Here is a 15,894-nt window from a genome sequence, read left to right as displayed (position 1 = left end):
CAAGTTCTCAGGGACTCGTGCACAGGCTCTGAGTTTATGGCTTGGATAGCTTTCACAGAACCTTTAACTTTCACAGAATATTCTGGGGTGGAAGGGACCCACAAGGATCGTAGTAGAAGCCAATTCAGAAAGAGGTTTTCCTACTTTTCAGGGAGATTTTGCTTTCTATCTGTACCTTTCAATGTGACTTAGTGTGGTGCATTAGTCTGTTTATCTGTCTACCCCTGCAACAGAGCATTAGACATGTGTAGTGTGACTGGACAATGAATCCAGCTGATCTGGAATGGCGTTGGATCCATTGTGACTCCACAGGGCACACAGGTGCTCAGTCAGCAAGATCTGTGGATGCGCTGGAGTCATAGCATGTGAGTAACAGATTTTGCTCAGGAATATGAGTCTTGATTGCGTCAGGTTTCCAGAGATAAGTATGGAAAATTAAGCCTGTACTCAGGATGGGGTTAGTTCTGCTCCAAGATTTTGTTGGAGAAGTTGAGGGTTGATAAAGATGCTAAAGAAAGTTTTGCGCCTCATCCTTACTGAAAAGAGAGATAAACAGTATTTTTAATTTTTCTTCAATACTGCAAAGTTTCTGGTCAGAAGTCCTGAATTAGCTTTAACTCAAATTGAAGTGTCAATGGCTCTACTGAACTCGTTATAGAACACATTTTAACTCTCTGTCAAACCACCTGCATTGTTCTGCATTGAAGGCAGACAGATACTGATTCGCACATGCAGTAATTCCTCTGAGATGCACAGTACCTACGGAGTGCTGAATGTTGCTATGGTCTCTCTTATTTTCTTTAATTAAAACATGACGCTGGCTGAGCAAATCTTTAAAAATGTGTTCTGTTCTCTTGCATTTCTTCCTTGTGATGGATTGGCTATGGGATTCTTTGTCTTATAGTTGATAGTTTCTGAGAAATCATTGACATGTATGGCAGCAAGACGGGCAGTAGTTCCTTTCTTGTTTCTTTTCTGTCTCTTTTGTCAATAGGTCCCAAATCAAATGCTGTCTTTAAGGTAGGCTAAGCCATGCCTGTTTTCACTGGCTGTTATTTGTGGCTATTGTAAGGAAAGCAACATGACACTGAGCTTCCTTTGTAAGTATTTTGCAGTAGTTTGCAATTGCTCCTTGCTAAGAGATTCCTCCTATAGGAAACCATGTTATCTTCCTGACATTTAAGGACTTGCTCAATCATTTATTTCTTTAAACATTTCTTTAACCCTTTTTTCAGTGAACTTAGTGGGAAAATTAGAAATCAATACTCTAATTTTATTTAAACCTCTTTAAACTTCTTATCCTAACTAATGCAGTTAGCAAGTTCCACTTAGCAGGGTTAACACAGGTAGCTGAGGTCAGAGTACAGTACAGGAAATACTGAACAAGTTATCACTGTTCATATGAAACAAATGTAGGATCATAGAATGGCTTGGGTTGAAAGTTCACCTAGTTTCAACCAAAAGATGCAAACTAAAATCCAGTAATTGATCCCATTATGGAGATGATTCTCTTGATATGCTAGACCTTTTTTTGTGTAAATGTTGATGAAATGTAAATTAAATTATTACCTTAATTTCCTTGCAGTATATACTTGTAATATAGTCTTATTGTAACTTAAATTATATAAATGTAAGACAAACATGCTTAGATCAGAACATGTAGAAGTAAAATGAAGTATCCTTTGCCGAAGCACATTTACAAGTTCACTTTCCTTGTTGTTTTCTCTTTCAGTTTATAATTGTTTTATTCACAGTTTCTAAAAGGACAGTCTATACATAATTGTGACATTTTGCTCCCTAAGCTCCAGACAAAAGCTCTTTTCCAAATACATTTTAAGTGTAGAATGAGGCTCTTGAGTCTCAGTTCTGCAAAAGCTTGTGTGTATTTAAGTTCTTGAACTGATCACATTAAAATACTTGAATGAATAAAGTTAATTCTGTAGGCATACCTAAAGAGGTGGTACTGTAATCTGCAATCTCATTAGTCTATGTGGAAATTTACAGAACAGTGGAATAACAGACATGTAATTATGATCTATAATTATTACAAAATTACATGTAGCTGTACCATTCTACCTCAGCTGCTACCCTATAACCTGAGATTTTTATAGGAGAGTAGAAGGCCTCTCCCACTGGCACTCACTAATATTCCTACAAAAGCAGTTCATAGGGCAAAAGAGAAATTATTCCTACTGATTAACAAATAGATTAGAAGGTCTAATTATCTTCCAAGTGTATCAGAGAACAATAAAATGAAATAATTAGGGTCAAGGGATGGCCTGCTTCTGAGCAGCCATAATTTACAAAATGTTGGCATGCAGAGTTCTGAGGAAGACTTGTTATGATAATTTTGTCACTGTATACAGTACTTGCTCTTTCCATCTATTCTGGATGATGATACAAGAAACAGATACCTTATAGCTGAATTTGGTGTAATTAAAATTCTTTTGTCTTAGCACATTATCTTTCGGTCTTCATGGTATAGAATGGTGATCATGTCTAGTTACAGTGTTATGCATCATAGCTCTTCGCAGAACACAAATCTTTTCATTCAGTGAATTAACTTTTTTCTAAATGCCAGCTTTTGATGAGCAACCCAGGTTGGCAATTGCTATCTGTTCAAACTCTCACATCAATCAAGTCCCAAGCAGTCATTTTAATCAAAAGTAGAATACATTGCCCAAATGAGCCAAAGCTATTTCTAGAAGTAAAAGTAGCAACACTAAGCACTTAGTGTACAATAAATTACTTTATGTTACTTGATGGATAATGATTACAGACTTGGAGCAGTATGTTAACTGCAGCTTCTAGAACTGTGGATTTTTCCTACAGTTCTTCTATAATATATGCAGCAGTGTGAGAAACATAAGAATTAAGATTCAAGAAACATCCATTCAATTTCCCTCACAGTTTTACATCTGGTTTTATGTTTTAAGATTTATTCCTTTACCATTAGTTTTCCAATTTCACTTTTTGTCTTGTTAGAGTCACCTGCATTTTGTGGCATCAGAAAGATTTTGGTGTACTTGACTGCCCACCAGGCTGAGATACATGCCAACTTCCTGGTCTTTGTGAGCTCTGATAGCTGATAGTGGTGGGATACAGACCTGCACAAGTCACAGTAATGGGTTTTGACAGGTTCTGTGAATTGTTAGTTTTTCTTAAGTTTTATTCTTGTCACTATCGCCTAAGGCACTGTGAGCAGAATGACAAAACAGGCAGTGCAGCTCCGTTAAATGAGCTACCTGTGCTGTTCATACAAGAGAACAATCAGCCTTCTCTTATTCCCCAAGGACATTAAATTAAGGTTGGCAATGCATGAATAACTGCTGCTGAGGCCTGATGCATAGGCTTAGTCTGCAGTCCCCCTAATTGCATCTATACCTGTAAGCTTACAGAATAACCTGCTTGCGTCTGCTGAAGATGTAGCCAGATCAATTTGGAAGCAGGCAGGTACAAAAACAATGTTTAGTGTACCTAAATCTATTTTGTAGAACATGAATACACAACCCACAACCAAGGTAAGCAGAGCAGTTGATATGCTGAAGGGAAGGGTTGACATCCAAAGGGAATTTTACAGGCTGGAGAAGTAGGCTCATGTGAAAAACTCATGAAGTTCAACAAGGCTGAGCACAAGGTCCCACACCTGGGTCAGTGCAATCCAATATAAGTGCAGATGAGTGATGAATGAATTGAGCAGCCCTAGGGAGGAGGGCTTGGGAAATACCAGTGGTTCAAAAGCTGGACATGGGCTGGCAATGTGGGCCTACAACCCAGAGAGCCAACTGCACCCTGGCTGCATCAAGATAAGTGTGACCAGAAGGTTGAGGGAAGTGATTCTGGCCTTCTGCTCTTGTGAGACCCCAGCAGGAGAGCTGTGTCCAGCTTTTGGCTCACAAGTACAAAAAAGACATGGACCTGTTTGAGTGGGTTCAGGGGAAGACCACAAAAATGATCAGAGTGCTGGAACACCTCTCCTGTGGACAAAGGCTGAGAGAGCTGGAGTTTGTTTAGCCTGAGGAAGGTATCTTATTGCATCCATTCTGTCATTAAAGTGGGCTTGCAAGAAAGACGGAGCAAGACTTTACCAGGGCCTGTAATGACAGGGACAAGGGCAACAGCTGTAAACTAAATAGTAACCTCACTGAATTAGACCCTCTGCTTTCATGTAACAAGAAATCATTTGTTCTAATGAGCTTGTGGAGATAATACACCCCAGCAAGAGCAGTGGCATCTGTGGTTGTTCTGTCAGGCCTCCACACAGGAGGTGGCAGAGCTGCTGGAGGTAACTGTGTAGAAATCAGTGTAGAACCACATGCAGTCAACCTGAATTCCCTGATCTGATACCTGGGTTAATAAGCCATGACTAGCTGTAACTCATTAGCTGTGAGTTAGGAAGCTTAATTAACATAATTAGACTGCATTCAGAAATGAGCTTTGAATCTTGCACCATAGTGCATTCTGCGAACTCCTCATTATCTTGTTTATGGCTGTGTCGGTCTCAGTTTCTACTTGGGCTTTTTGGTGTTTGTTTTCCCTTTATGTTTCCTAAGATACTAAATTCCATTAATGGATAAATCTAGATATAGATATTGTGAACTTTCCACCCCTACTGTGTTTGGTAAAGAAACACAGAAAGAAATTAAATCAATCTATGGCTGTGTGACTCAAACTAGGTAACTTCCCCCTTAACTATTCGCTCATTGTAGTGCAAAAGCGGAAGACCAAGTAATAGCACTAGCAGCAATGTGTTAGATTCAGAGATATTCAACTTTATCTTGAGTCAACTCCGTGTGTGTGAACCCCATGATGGAACATGATCGTTGTCAGCCATGATGGCTTCTCTGACCTGTAGTGAGTGAGGGTAACAGTATTTCAGACAAATGACACAAGCAGCCATCCTCCCAGTCCTGATTGAAACGCATTGCTTCATGTTGCCAGTGGCATCTTTGTCTTCCTGGTAGACCAAAAGCGGAAGAGAGTATTCACCATGCTGTTTTGTGAAGGAACAGTTTCGTTTGATTAGTTTAGGTGTTGGCTCCTAGACACATTGTGTTTTCGTTTAATATAGATGGAAACAAGTGTATATGAAGTGTTTTTGGTTGTTTAAAAGCAATAGAAAAAAACCCAACAATATATTTTAAAAAATTAGATGAAAAGGAAGATCTCTTAAAAGACTTATGGGCAGATGTAAGGCCTGTGATGGTGGGGAAGTTATACAGTTGCAGTCAGTTTTGGTTTGGAGTTTTCTGCGTGTTTTCCCTGCCTCTAGCAAGAGGCAGGTAGAGTCTGTCTCTGAGAAATTGGCTTATAGTAAATGTGATAGTACAGTTCAGCAAATTTTACAGAAATGGGAATGCGGGGGATGTCAAGAGATGTTATGGTCACTTATGGCATATTTAAATAAGCTTTCTGAACAAAATCCACCTTTACCTGTGGAAGATACTTTTTTTTGTGGGACTGAGCAGTTGAGTTGGGCAGTCTTAGAGTTGTGTAAGAACCTGCATCTTAGATACTGCCCAATAAATGTTATAATAGCACAGTAAGCAGGTTCTGTCTTAGTGATTATGAGTGATGGGCATTGTCACTGTTGCCATGAATGACTTGTTGAATCATAGACTCATAGAATCATTAGGGTTGGAAAAGACCTTCAAGATCACTGAGTCCAACCTTGGGAAGTGATCATACTTCCCAAGAGCTCACTTAGCTTTGTAAAGGTGCCAATGTAACAGTTGCAAATGCAATTGATCATCTAATATTGATGTTTTCTGTTTATTTAATTTAAAATTATATACCAAGGAACCTCAAAGACTTAAATAACAGACCTGTCACAATTACAGTTGTAGTGCCTGTTTTAACAGGCAAACTGTAGGAGATTTGTAGCTATTTTTGCCAACTTCATCAATCTTTGACCTCCTTCAAGCATGTAGTGTTACATGTTTTCATGCCACTGAAATTGACAAAGATGCTCTGTGCAGTGGACAATCTGCTTACTTACCTGCTGCCCCTGTAGAAAGCTTTTCCTTTGCTTTGTTTACACTGGCACTCTAGCACCAGGCAGTGGCGAATTAGAAATAAAAATAAAATCAATGAAATAAACTGTGTGTAAATAAAAGGTAGTAAACTCACTTGATTGACTTTTGAATCACAGGAGTGAAATTTCATAGACTTTATGCTGCCTGGATATAACCTTATTTTGTTATTATGTTTGCTTATTTTTAGCCTAGCTGCACTGATTATATATTGGCAGAAGCATTCACTACCTCTTGTGTGAAGTGTAATATCACCTTGTACCCAGGATTTACAATCTGACTCTGTACTCAGATAAGTATAGAGGAAGTAATAATGTCTTGTGTAACTTGCATGCTGAAGAGTTCTGGAGGCTTGTGTTATTAATCAGCCTTTTCCTTGTCCTTGGCTTTCAATGAAGAATATTTTTAGCTGCACACACACAGAATGACTCCTTGGAGCCACAGTTCTAGAAAAGTACTATTAAAGTTTAAAGGACTTTTCCTGCTCACAGAATTGTAGAGTGCGTTAGTTTTATTTTGCACTTATATTCATACACCAGTGGAAGACCTGCAAGTTCTCTGTTTTTTTCTCTTTGCTGATTGTGATAAAACCCTGGGGTTGCCTAATATGGGAATATTTAATGAATAATTGTCATCCTCCCCCTTTATTTTCATATATGTTGAAAAGTCACTGCATCTCATTTTCTTCTGTGGAAATTAGTACAAGAGCAGTATTGACTTATTTTATTTAGAACTGTTAGATCATGCTTCCTTAAAAATATTCTAGCTTCATTAAAAAAACAAAACAAAACAAACAAAACCCCCAACAACTTAAGTTACTTCTGTATCTTTTATTTTCCTAAAATATCTTTGAATAATTATTTAATAGCACTTCCTCAAAAATTACTAGTGCTCAGGAAAAAATTGCTTCTGTAAATCAGAGTGAACTGTAACATTTACGAATAATATGATAATCTGCTTTCCCCTCTGTTATCACAACTTTATTTGAGAAATTAGAAATACCTGCAGCCTCTCAATTTGATGTCACAGAGTTTTAATGCCTTTCATCTGATTACTAATTTTTATTTTCAGAATTTTGGTCCTTGGATACAGTTTAATTTCCTTTGACACTTAGGATCATAGATTCTAAATTGTATATTCTAACTTGTATTCTTTCATTAAATAAATGTAGAAAAAAAATGATGGTCAGACAGAACCCATTCACTTCAAAAAAACATTTGGAGACTCTGCAGTCCTGTGTGGAAGATCCCCCTTCAGCTTTCCAATATCCTAATTTTAAAGGTGACCTTCACAGAGATTTAACCAGGGATTTAGTGAAAGAAAAACACATACTTGCAAGGAAGCTAGAAAACTGACTGAAAAGTGCAGCATGGCCCATCATCTGTAAGAAATATCCTTCTCTGCTTGTCGGAATTTTGCTCTGAGCACTTCTGTGAGAGTCTGATGAGACTTGACACATCTAATTCTGTTAGGAGCCTAGAATTTTAGCCTTTATTTTTGGGTTGTAAAATATTTTTGGTGTTCAAGAAAATATTTATGAAATCTAGCAACTAATTTGAAAAATTATACTTATATGAGCTGCTACAGAACTCTATTAATTTAAACCAGCTAAAAGTCAGGACTTAAAAAGATCCCACATATTTATTGTACAGTTGATTGTTTTCCTGACTTTCATATGTCAAGTGAAGCATAAGTACTGTAGCATAAGAAATATGCTGATAAAAAGATACCACAACAGTTCTAATACATCAGAAAAGTGACAGAAAAAGAATAATGGTGTTACCTGAAGGATAATGCTGTAGAAAAGTAGCAACCAATAGATGCAGAGGTAATAAGGGCAGCAATTTAATTACACATTTTACAGGAAGGGAGCTTTAGTTCTAAATATGAGCTGCTGGCATTTAATTGTTTCAACTTCTAAATGACAGAAAACAATGCAAATCCAATTCGAGGCACATTTTGTGGACTCCCTTGTGTCACATATTGTGTAATAAACTTTAAATGGACTAAAAGCATCAAAGGCATAAAATGTCAGTTGAAGTCAGGATTCAGGAGTTTAAGTCTTTTTCAATATTACCAATGGAAGAATTGTCAATAACCTTTATACAGCTGAAGTTTCAGTGCAATTTCCAATATAAAGATTATAAGACGCAAGGATCTTCCAGGTGGTGGGGCTTTTTTTTTTTTTAAGTTAGTTTTCTCTTTTTTAGTTAAAGGTATTTCTTCCCCCAATGTGAAATTTTCTGTGTGCAATTCCTTATGTGGGTACTCAGGATTGCCAGATGCTTTACAGCTGAGTCCTAATTTTAAAATATATTTTGTTAACTGCAAGGGTTTTAAAAACAGTGCTCACTCTCTTTCCCAAATCATTCATGATTGTTAAGGATGAGATCCTGGAGGTACTTTGCTTAATAAAACAATCATGAGACAGTCAAAAGGCTGTAAGATGTTAAAGAATAGTTGGAAGGAAATAGAATGCAAAGGGGAGTGTAGCACAAGACACTGGACCTATCCGTCTTTCTCACATCTGAAGTGGAACAAAGAAACTGAATAGAGAAAGCAGGTTTCCTTTCATTGCTCTTTAGTGAATCTTCCATCTGTAAGATGAAAGAATGTGAATAAGAAAGACTTTCCTCAGCACCCCCAAAAAGCTGAGAAAAGTCTGATCATTCATAGTGGAGGTTCCCACTGATAACATTTCTAAAATTCTTAGACTTTTTTTCCTAAGGCAATTTCAAGTTACCCCTCTGGTGATTTCTCACTATGAAGTGGCTCACACCCAGTTCTACTGGCATTTGTATGGTGTATATGTTCTAATATCTGGTAAACATAAGAGTATGTTGGTGCAACAATTTTGTCTGTGCACACTAGTCCCAAGGTATGTAGTATTTTGATCATTAGCAATATCAACTTTGTGCACTCATTACATGACGGACACTGAGGTGCTGAAGTGTGTCCAGAGCAGAGAACAAAGCTGGTGAAGGATCTGGAGCACAAATCCTATGAGGAGCAGCCAAGGGAGCTGGGGTTGTTTAGCCTGGAGAAAAGGAGGCTCAGGGGAGGTCTTGTTCTCTGCAACTGCCTGAAAGGAGATTGTAGTGAGGTGGGAGTCAGTCTCTTCTCCCAGGTAATTAGCAATAGGAATAGGCTTCATGTTGCACCTGGGGAGGTTTAAATTGAACATTATGAAACTTCTTCACTGAAAGGGCTGACAAGCACTGGAATAGACTGCCCAGGGAAGAGGTTGAGTCACCAAACTTGGAGGTATTTAAAAGATGTGCAGATGTGGTGCTTAAGGCTGTGGAACTTAAGAGTACCACTTAGTGGTGGACTTGGCAGTGTTAGGTTTATGGTTGGACTTGGTTAATCTTAAAGGTTTTTTCCAACCCAAATGATTTTATAATTCTGTGTGTCAATTTATTTTTACTCACTATCATTTGCTCTGTTATTTTCCTCTTCCTCTGTTACTTTAAAAATAGAAGTAATGTACAGTGAAAACACTGTTTTGTCATTTAATGAGACTAAATTTTAAAATGAGAATCATTTAAGCAGTGAAATAGGTTTCTCAGACAGGAGAGTTTCAGCCCTGAATGAGAAAGTATCTACCAACTGTGTGTAGGCACAAAGGACCTGTAGACAAGGCCTGATTTTGCCTTGAAGTTAGCCCTACTTCAAGTAGGAAGTCGAACTGCTTGACTCCCCTGAGCTGTCCTCTAACATAACCTTTGTTTACGGGGATATGATGTGCAACATATTCTGCTCCTGCTTTACAAATGTCATTCACCATCCAGCAGGAGCTGGTTTTGCTGAATCCGTCAGAAAAGTAAAATAGATTAAATATTCTGACTTATAAACCTCATGGAGATAATACTGTAATTTTAACAATTAATACAATGAGAATAATTTTGGGCCGTAGCTGCCAGTTTCTTCATGTCAGTTCTTTATTCTGTTTCAAAACCTAAAAGTTTTCCTGTCATAGAGTATGAGTGGATATTCATTAAAAAACTACATAAAGCATTAGAGAAGGTGAAAGATTCTAAAGACATGCCGTATACCCATATCGCCTTTCGTGTGCTTTCACTAAAGCAACAAAAGGAGAGACGACCTGTATGGGAATCTCAGTATTTTCTCCTACATTCCCAATGTTTTTGTAGTCCACTTCTCTTCCACTTTAATAGTCCCTAGGGGCTATCATTAATGAAAGATGATTCAGGACAATTCTTGTTTGTCCAAGTCTTGATAAAGAATCAAACTGATTCGCAGTAGCCCATGAAGTAGTAACATGAGCACTGTCTCTGTTTCAGTATTTAGCTGGTGCACAGGCCACAGGATGATGCTTCTGCAAATGGAGGATCCTTGGTGAACTGCAAGATGAAGCACTATGTGAGAAGACTGCTTGTAAATGAAAAATCTGAAAAGTTATTCTCTTCTGAACTAGTTTAAAGGAACACAGCTATGGATTAAAGGGAAAAACCCCCAATATTTTGGCCAGTATATGGTTTCCTTTGAGATAGTGTGCAAAAACAAGGACAGTAAATTCAGTCTTCCTATCGTCTGTCTTTTTGTGTTGCCTTGAATCTATTGCTTCTTTAAACAAAACTGTGCAAAGTCCAGCCCACAATGAGTTCTAAATGTACTCCTAGAAGGCCAAGGGTTTATCCCAAGTCTGACTATGACCCTACAGAGAATGCCACAGAAGAACCATTGCAGTAGACTTGATAGCTCATCAATAAGCTGCTATCTGGCCTAAATAAAGCCTAAACATGCCTACAAATTGGTAATAGAGACTCAGTTCAGCTTGACTCATGGGTCTGAGGGACTCATATGCCCTCATCTTCCAGCATAATATATTATGGTAGTTTTGCCTCTGGTGTAAATCAGAGCAGGATCAGCTTCCTAAAGTGTTCTATTTTTTATTTTCATATTCCTTTTAGTAAAAATTTTTAGAAACTTTTTGTCAGAAACAGCTAGAGCTTTTGTACAGGCGTATTGTGGATAGGTGGTTACTGGCAACTGGGTCATAGCTGATCTTTTCTTTTTCCCCCTATAAAGAATTGTGTAGCAGAGTTGAAATAGCAATAAATAGAAAAAATGATTTATTTTCATTGTAGATAAAACTCTCACCATCAAATAGGAACTTTGATGTATTTGTATAAGAAAAGTTAGAAAAGAATGTTTGAATCATTCATCATGAAGCTTTCTAAAGCTAAAAGGTCAAAAGTTTCTCACATCTGTCAGAAAACAGTCTCCAAAGCCAGAGGACTGCCGGAAACATGCTCAGTCCAACTTGATTTTGACCACTGGGAAGTGCTGAAAATGAAGAAAATAAAGTAAAAGAAAACAGCCTTTAAAATTAAACGGGAAAATTAAACGGGAAAAGTTATTTTCAGTTGGACATTTCTTTAGAAAGAGTTGTTAAATTGTGACTTCCCCAAAATGCATATACAGCCCTGAAAATTATGAATCCTAGTGAATCTTAAAAGCAGATAGAAGTAAAATGTTTCTGCAGCCTTCATGTTGCCTTTTTTGTGTGCTTCATGAGACGAGAAAGCGATATTAATAAACAAAGGAGTCAAAGGGCTCTTGGGTGACTCATAGAGACAATTCAATGTGTCTTTCTGTATTACAACTTGAAATATGAGAGAAAGTGAAGGAAAGTTTTACATAATAAGAAAGACAATCTAAGCTTGCTAGAGTATCTGGGGAAATTATAGCATCTGGAAACAGAAGATCTTTAAGTGATACTGCTGAATCCAGGACTATTCTTGTGAATTACTACAACTTTGTTAAGTTCTTATCTTCCTGCATGAAGAACCTTGTTGCAGAAAGCACTAGCAATCTCAAATCAAAGTATTACTTACTTTGTTTTCTGTTAAAGAAATGAGTTTTGATCAGTCTGCTTGGAATTCCATGGTTTCTCTCTTATGTAGTAAACGTAAGTCTTTCTGAAGTCTTGCTCAAGTATCCTAAGTAATACCAAAATATGACCTGTACTTACAAATGTTTCTACTTTTATGATTTTATTTTCCAAATATATCAAATAAGCAATGTTTCTTTTTTGAAGTGATTGTATAAATATTATGATATATACGTATGTAAGTATATGCATACACTACATTCACCTCAGAATATTTCCTCTTCTTTTTCCACATTATTCCTAACATTAGATTAGCACATTACTGTATTTTGGCTTATATTTCTTTTCCTGATTGGTCTATTTCTACTTTTGAAACCTATTTCTAGTCTTATTTTGGATTCCTTCTCATTTGTTCATGTTTTTCTTATTTCACTCTCAACTTCTGCATTTCTTTTTCATTTTTCCTACAATGATAAATACTGATATGGGCAAGGGATTCAGTTCCGCCCTCTTAGGTCACCTTACACACCCTCCAGGGATTTGTCATGCTGTCTCTATCTTCGAAATCCATTTAAAAATCTTTCATGAGTGGTGATCTTGAGTTAATGTGCAAACTTTCATTTCCAGGAGGATTGTTGCTTATCACTTTATGCATACACTATATGTGTGTAAAAATATAGCTATGTATTATTTTAGTCCGCTTTGCCATTTCGTTAGGCTTTCTATTCTCATGCTTCATTTTTTTTTCTCCATCACTCTCTTCCCCTCACCCCCATCCCTTGTTAGCTAATATCTGTCTAGTTTCTCTTTGAATTTCTTCCTCACACATAATAACTTATGTTCCTGGAAAACACATCTGTTGCAAATTCCCTTGCTGATTTTTCTGTTTCTGCTACTTATTCTGGTAATGGCAAACCATGACATTACCTACATCAGCCCCTGCCTTCTCTGAGCCATACCTTTAGGATTCCTAATTATGTAGCACAGAGTGATGACCTTTACTTTGGCTGCAAAAATTCTATGTAAATAAGCAGCCTTTCACCCGATCTGCAAATGGCAGGATTAGACCTAAATCCTGTATCAGCCTGCACTTGAATGTTTGGGGACCCCTGACTTGCTCCTATGCTGGGCCCTGGAAACTGAATGAGATATAAGGCAGGATATTTTCTCTAGGTTTCTGGGACAAATGGCTAATTCAAAAGAGCTTAGTAAAAACCCCTAACAGAACCCAGTATTTATTCACTCAGAGGTGTTACATCCCACAGAAAAAATGCTTAGTCTATTCACCGGAGACCCTTTCATTCTCTCAAGTGTTGGGTGTGTCTTGGTCTCCCAAATGTCTTCCTCTGTGCCTTAGCCTGTGCTTTGTGGGAAGTACTTTTAAGACTGAATCACCATATTCTCAGAAAATGTTTAGCTGTCTAAATGTTTTTTTTCAATCCAAAGCTCTAAGATTTAGAATGTCATCCATAGGCTTTCTGAGTAGCAATAATCACTATTTCAGCCATCATCACCTTTACTCAATTTCTTATCTTTGGCTACTGTTGTGTTTCCTCATATCCTTTTTCGATAGCCTAAGGCAGGCTCAGATACGAGTCCTACAAATGTTCTTGACTGTATAGGGAAGAGATTTACATGCCTGGATCTTGGCAGCAGTGCCTCTCGGTAAATGTGATGATTTGGCTTGAATATGCTTCTCATAGAAAGAGCAGAGCCTCTCAGAATGCTCTGAATAGAAACAGAGTTACAGAATAATTAGGAAATAGCTATTATGCCTCAAATTGTGTGTGTATCTGGTAAGGAAGAATTACAGAGAGCAGGGAGTGCTCTGATTTATTTGTTGTGCATATTCTTGCATATCCAAAGTGTTTTCAGATATTCCAGGTGATGCTGAATTCTGGATAGCAAGAGATAACTGCTCAGTGTATTTCTCCTACTGCTAAAGCTATTTTTTTCTACCATCTGGAGCTTAACCTTATGAAACAAATAAAACTTTATTATGTTCTTAAGGCTTTTTTTTTTTTTTTTTTGACTTAAACTTAACCCAATAATGTGTTCTTCCTTGAAGGGGATAAGGATATTCAATGTCATGTTTTTGTGCTGGTGTAGAAATTGTGGAGGAAAAAAATAAATACTTTGAAACTGACTTTTTAAAATTAATTAAAATTCTGCAGAATTTTCAATGTAAGTGTTACTGAGATAAACCAAGAAACAATTTCTGTCAGTGGGAAGAATTCTGCCCTTAAAACCTTAAAAACTCTCAAGTCTGCAGTAAAAGTAACATTTATACTGTGTCTAAATTAATTTTTAGGAATAAGATCACTGCAAATGGATCCTTATACCTAAATCCATTTCTCTGTTTTCAAAAACTGGGCCTCATTTGGTATTCTCATGTATGAGTACCAATTTTTATTTTATTTTCTTCTCTGAGTTTTTAGAAAAAATTATCCCAGTGGGATGCATTTAGTCAGATTGCCATACCTGTAGCATATTTACCTTTACTTCTCTCTTGAATTTTGCAGACTGAAAGCAAATATTTGCTCTTCAGATCCTTAGCAGATATTGTTACCATTTTGAATCCCACAGCCAGGACAGATGTACGGGGTTAAATGAAGCAGGCACTGAAAGGTCACACCTGATAGCTGACATACCTACAGATTACTGTGTAGCAAAACACTTTTCTTTGAAACATTTTTTAATAAATGCAAGTGAACACTTCAACAATTTGATATATACAGAATATTTAGAGATTGTCGGGGCTAGAATACAATGACTGTGCTATCTGTAAGTGTAATGATTCATAAAGAACTTCAGAGAAAATAGTAATGCACTTTTTGACAATAATAGCAAACAAAAATTGCAATCTCTAGTAACAAGAGTTTAATAAAAATAAAGAGACTGTCAAAATATACACACTTGCTACTCTAAAACTATGGGTTTTACAGAAAGATAGACACAAATTACACATAACAAAAATATTTATTCTATTAACAACAAAAAAATTGCTCATTACCTGACTTATAGAGAGTTCAGACTCCCCAAATTAGTTCATGATTTGTCTAATACCATTGCATACTAACTAGCAGATGTCGCTAGCTTCCAATTTATTATTCTTCTCGCATAGGTTCTCTCTAAACAATATAATTAAAAGAACAAAGATTTGGTCTTGCAGATGGGTCAAAATAGCATGAAGAAAAGTGATATTCTTGTACTAATTTTTCTGAATAGCTGAAGTTTGCTTACGGTCATTTCTGTCACATAACAAAAGCTTCTGAGTCCGTGCTGCTTAATTCTTAAGATTCTGTTAAATATTTCAGGGCTCTTTGTCATATGCCAGAAATGAAACCAATCTCACACAGCAATGCTGGGAATGATAAATCCATATCTACTAGTGTTTTTATCTTAAGACATTATCTGAAAATTTTGATAGCATGATTTAGTTGCAGAGATTTCTAAATAGCTGTTGATACATCGATAGACAATATAGAAGAATCAATCAGGAATCTAAAAAAAAACCCTGTATTGGTTTGGCACAGCCTGATTTTAGGTAGCAGGGGGGACACAAAGATGGCTTCTGTGAGGAAGGTGCTGGAAGTTTCCACCATGTCCAGCAGAGCCAAACCCTGATGGCTCTGAAGATGGACATGCTGCTGTCCAAAACTGGGCCAGTGAGAGAGGTTGTTAATGCCTCTGTGATGACATATTTAAGAAGAAAATCAAAACAAAGTGACAAGATTTTGGAAGTCTAGTCAGAGAAGAGGAGGCGGTGAGAACATGTGAGGGAAAACAACATGGCAACACCAAGGTCAGTGAAGAAGGAGGGGCAGGAGGTGCTCCAGGCCCTGGAGCTGAGGTGCCTCTGCAGGCTGTGGTGCAGACCATGGTGAAGCAGGTTGTCCCCCTGCAGCCTGTGGGGATCCACAGGGGATGCAGAGATCCACCCACAGCCCATGGGGGAGGTGCTCACACCAGAGCAGGTGGATGCCTGGAGGAGGCTGTGATCCA

The sequence above is a fragment of the Corvus moneduloides genome, chromosome 5, assembly GCF_009650955.1.
Source record: "Corvus moneduloides isolate bCorMon1 chromosome 5, bCorMon1.pri, whole genome shotgun sequence".
Classification (NCBI taxonomy): domain Eukaryota; kingdom Metazoa; phylum Chordata; class Aves; order Passeriformes; family Corvidae; genus Corvus; species Corvus moneduloides.
This window is presented reverse-complemented; position numbering follows the sequence as displayed.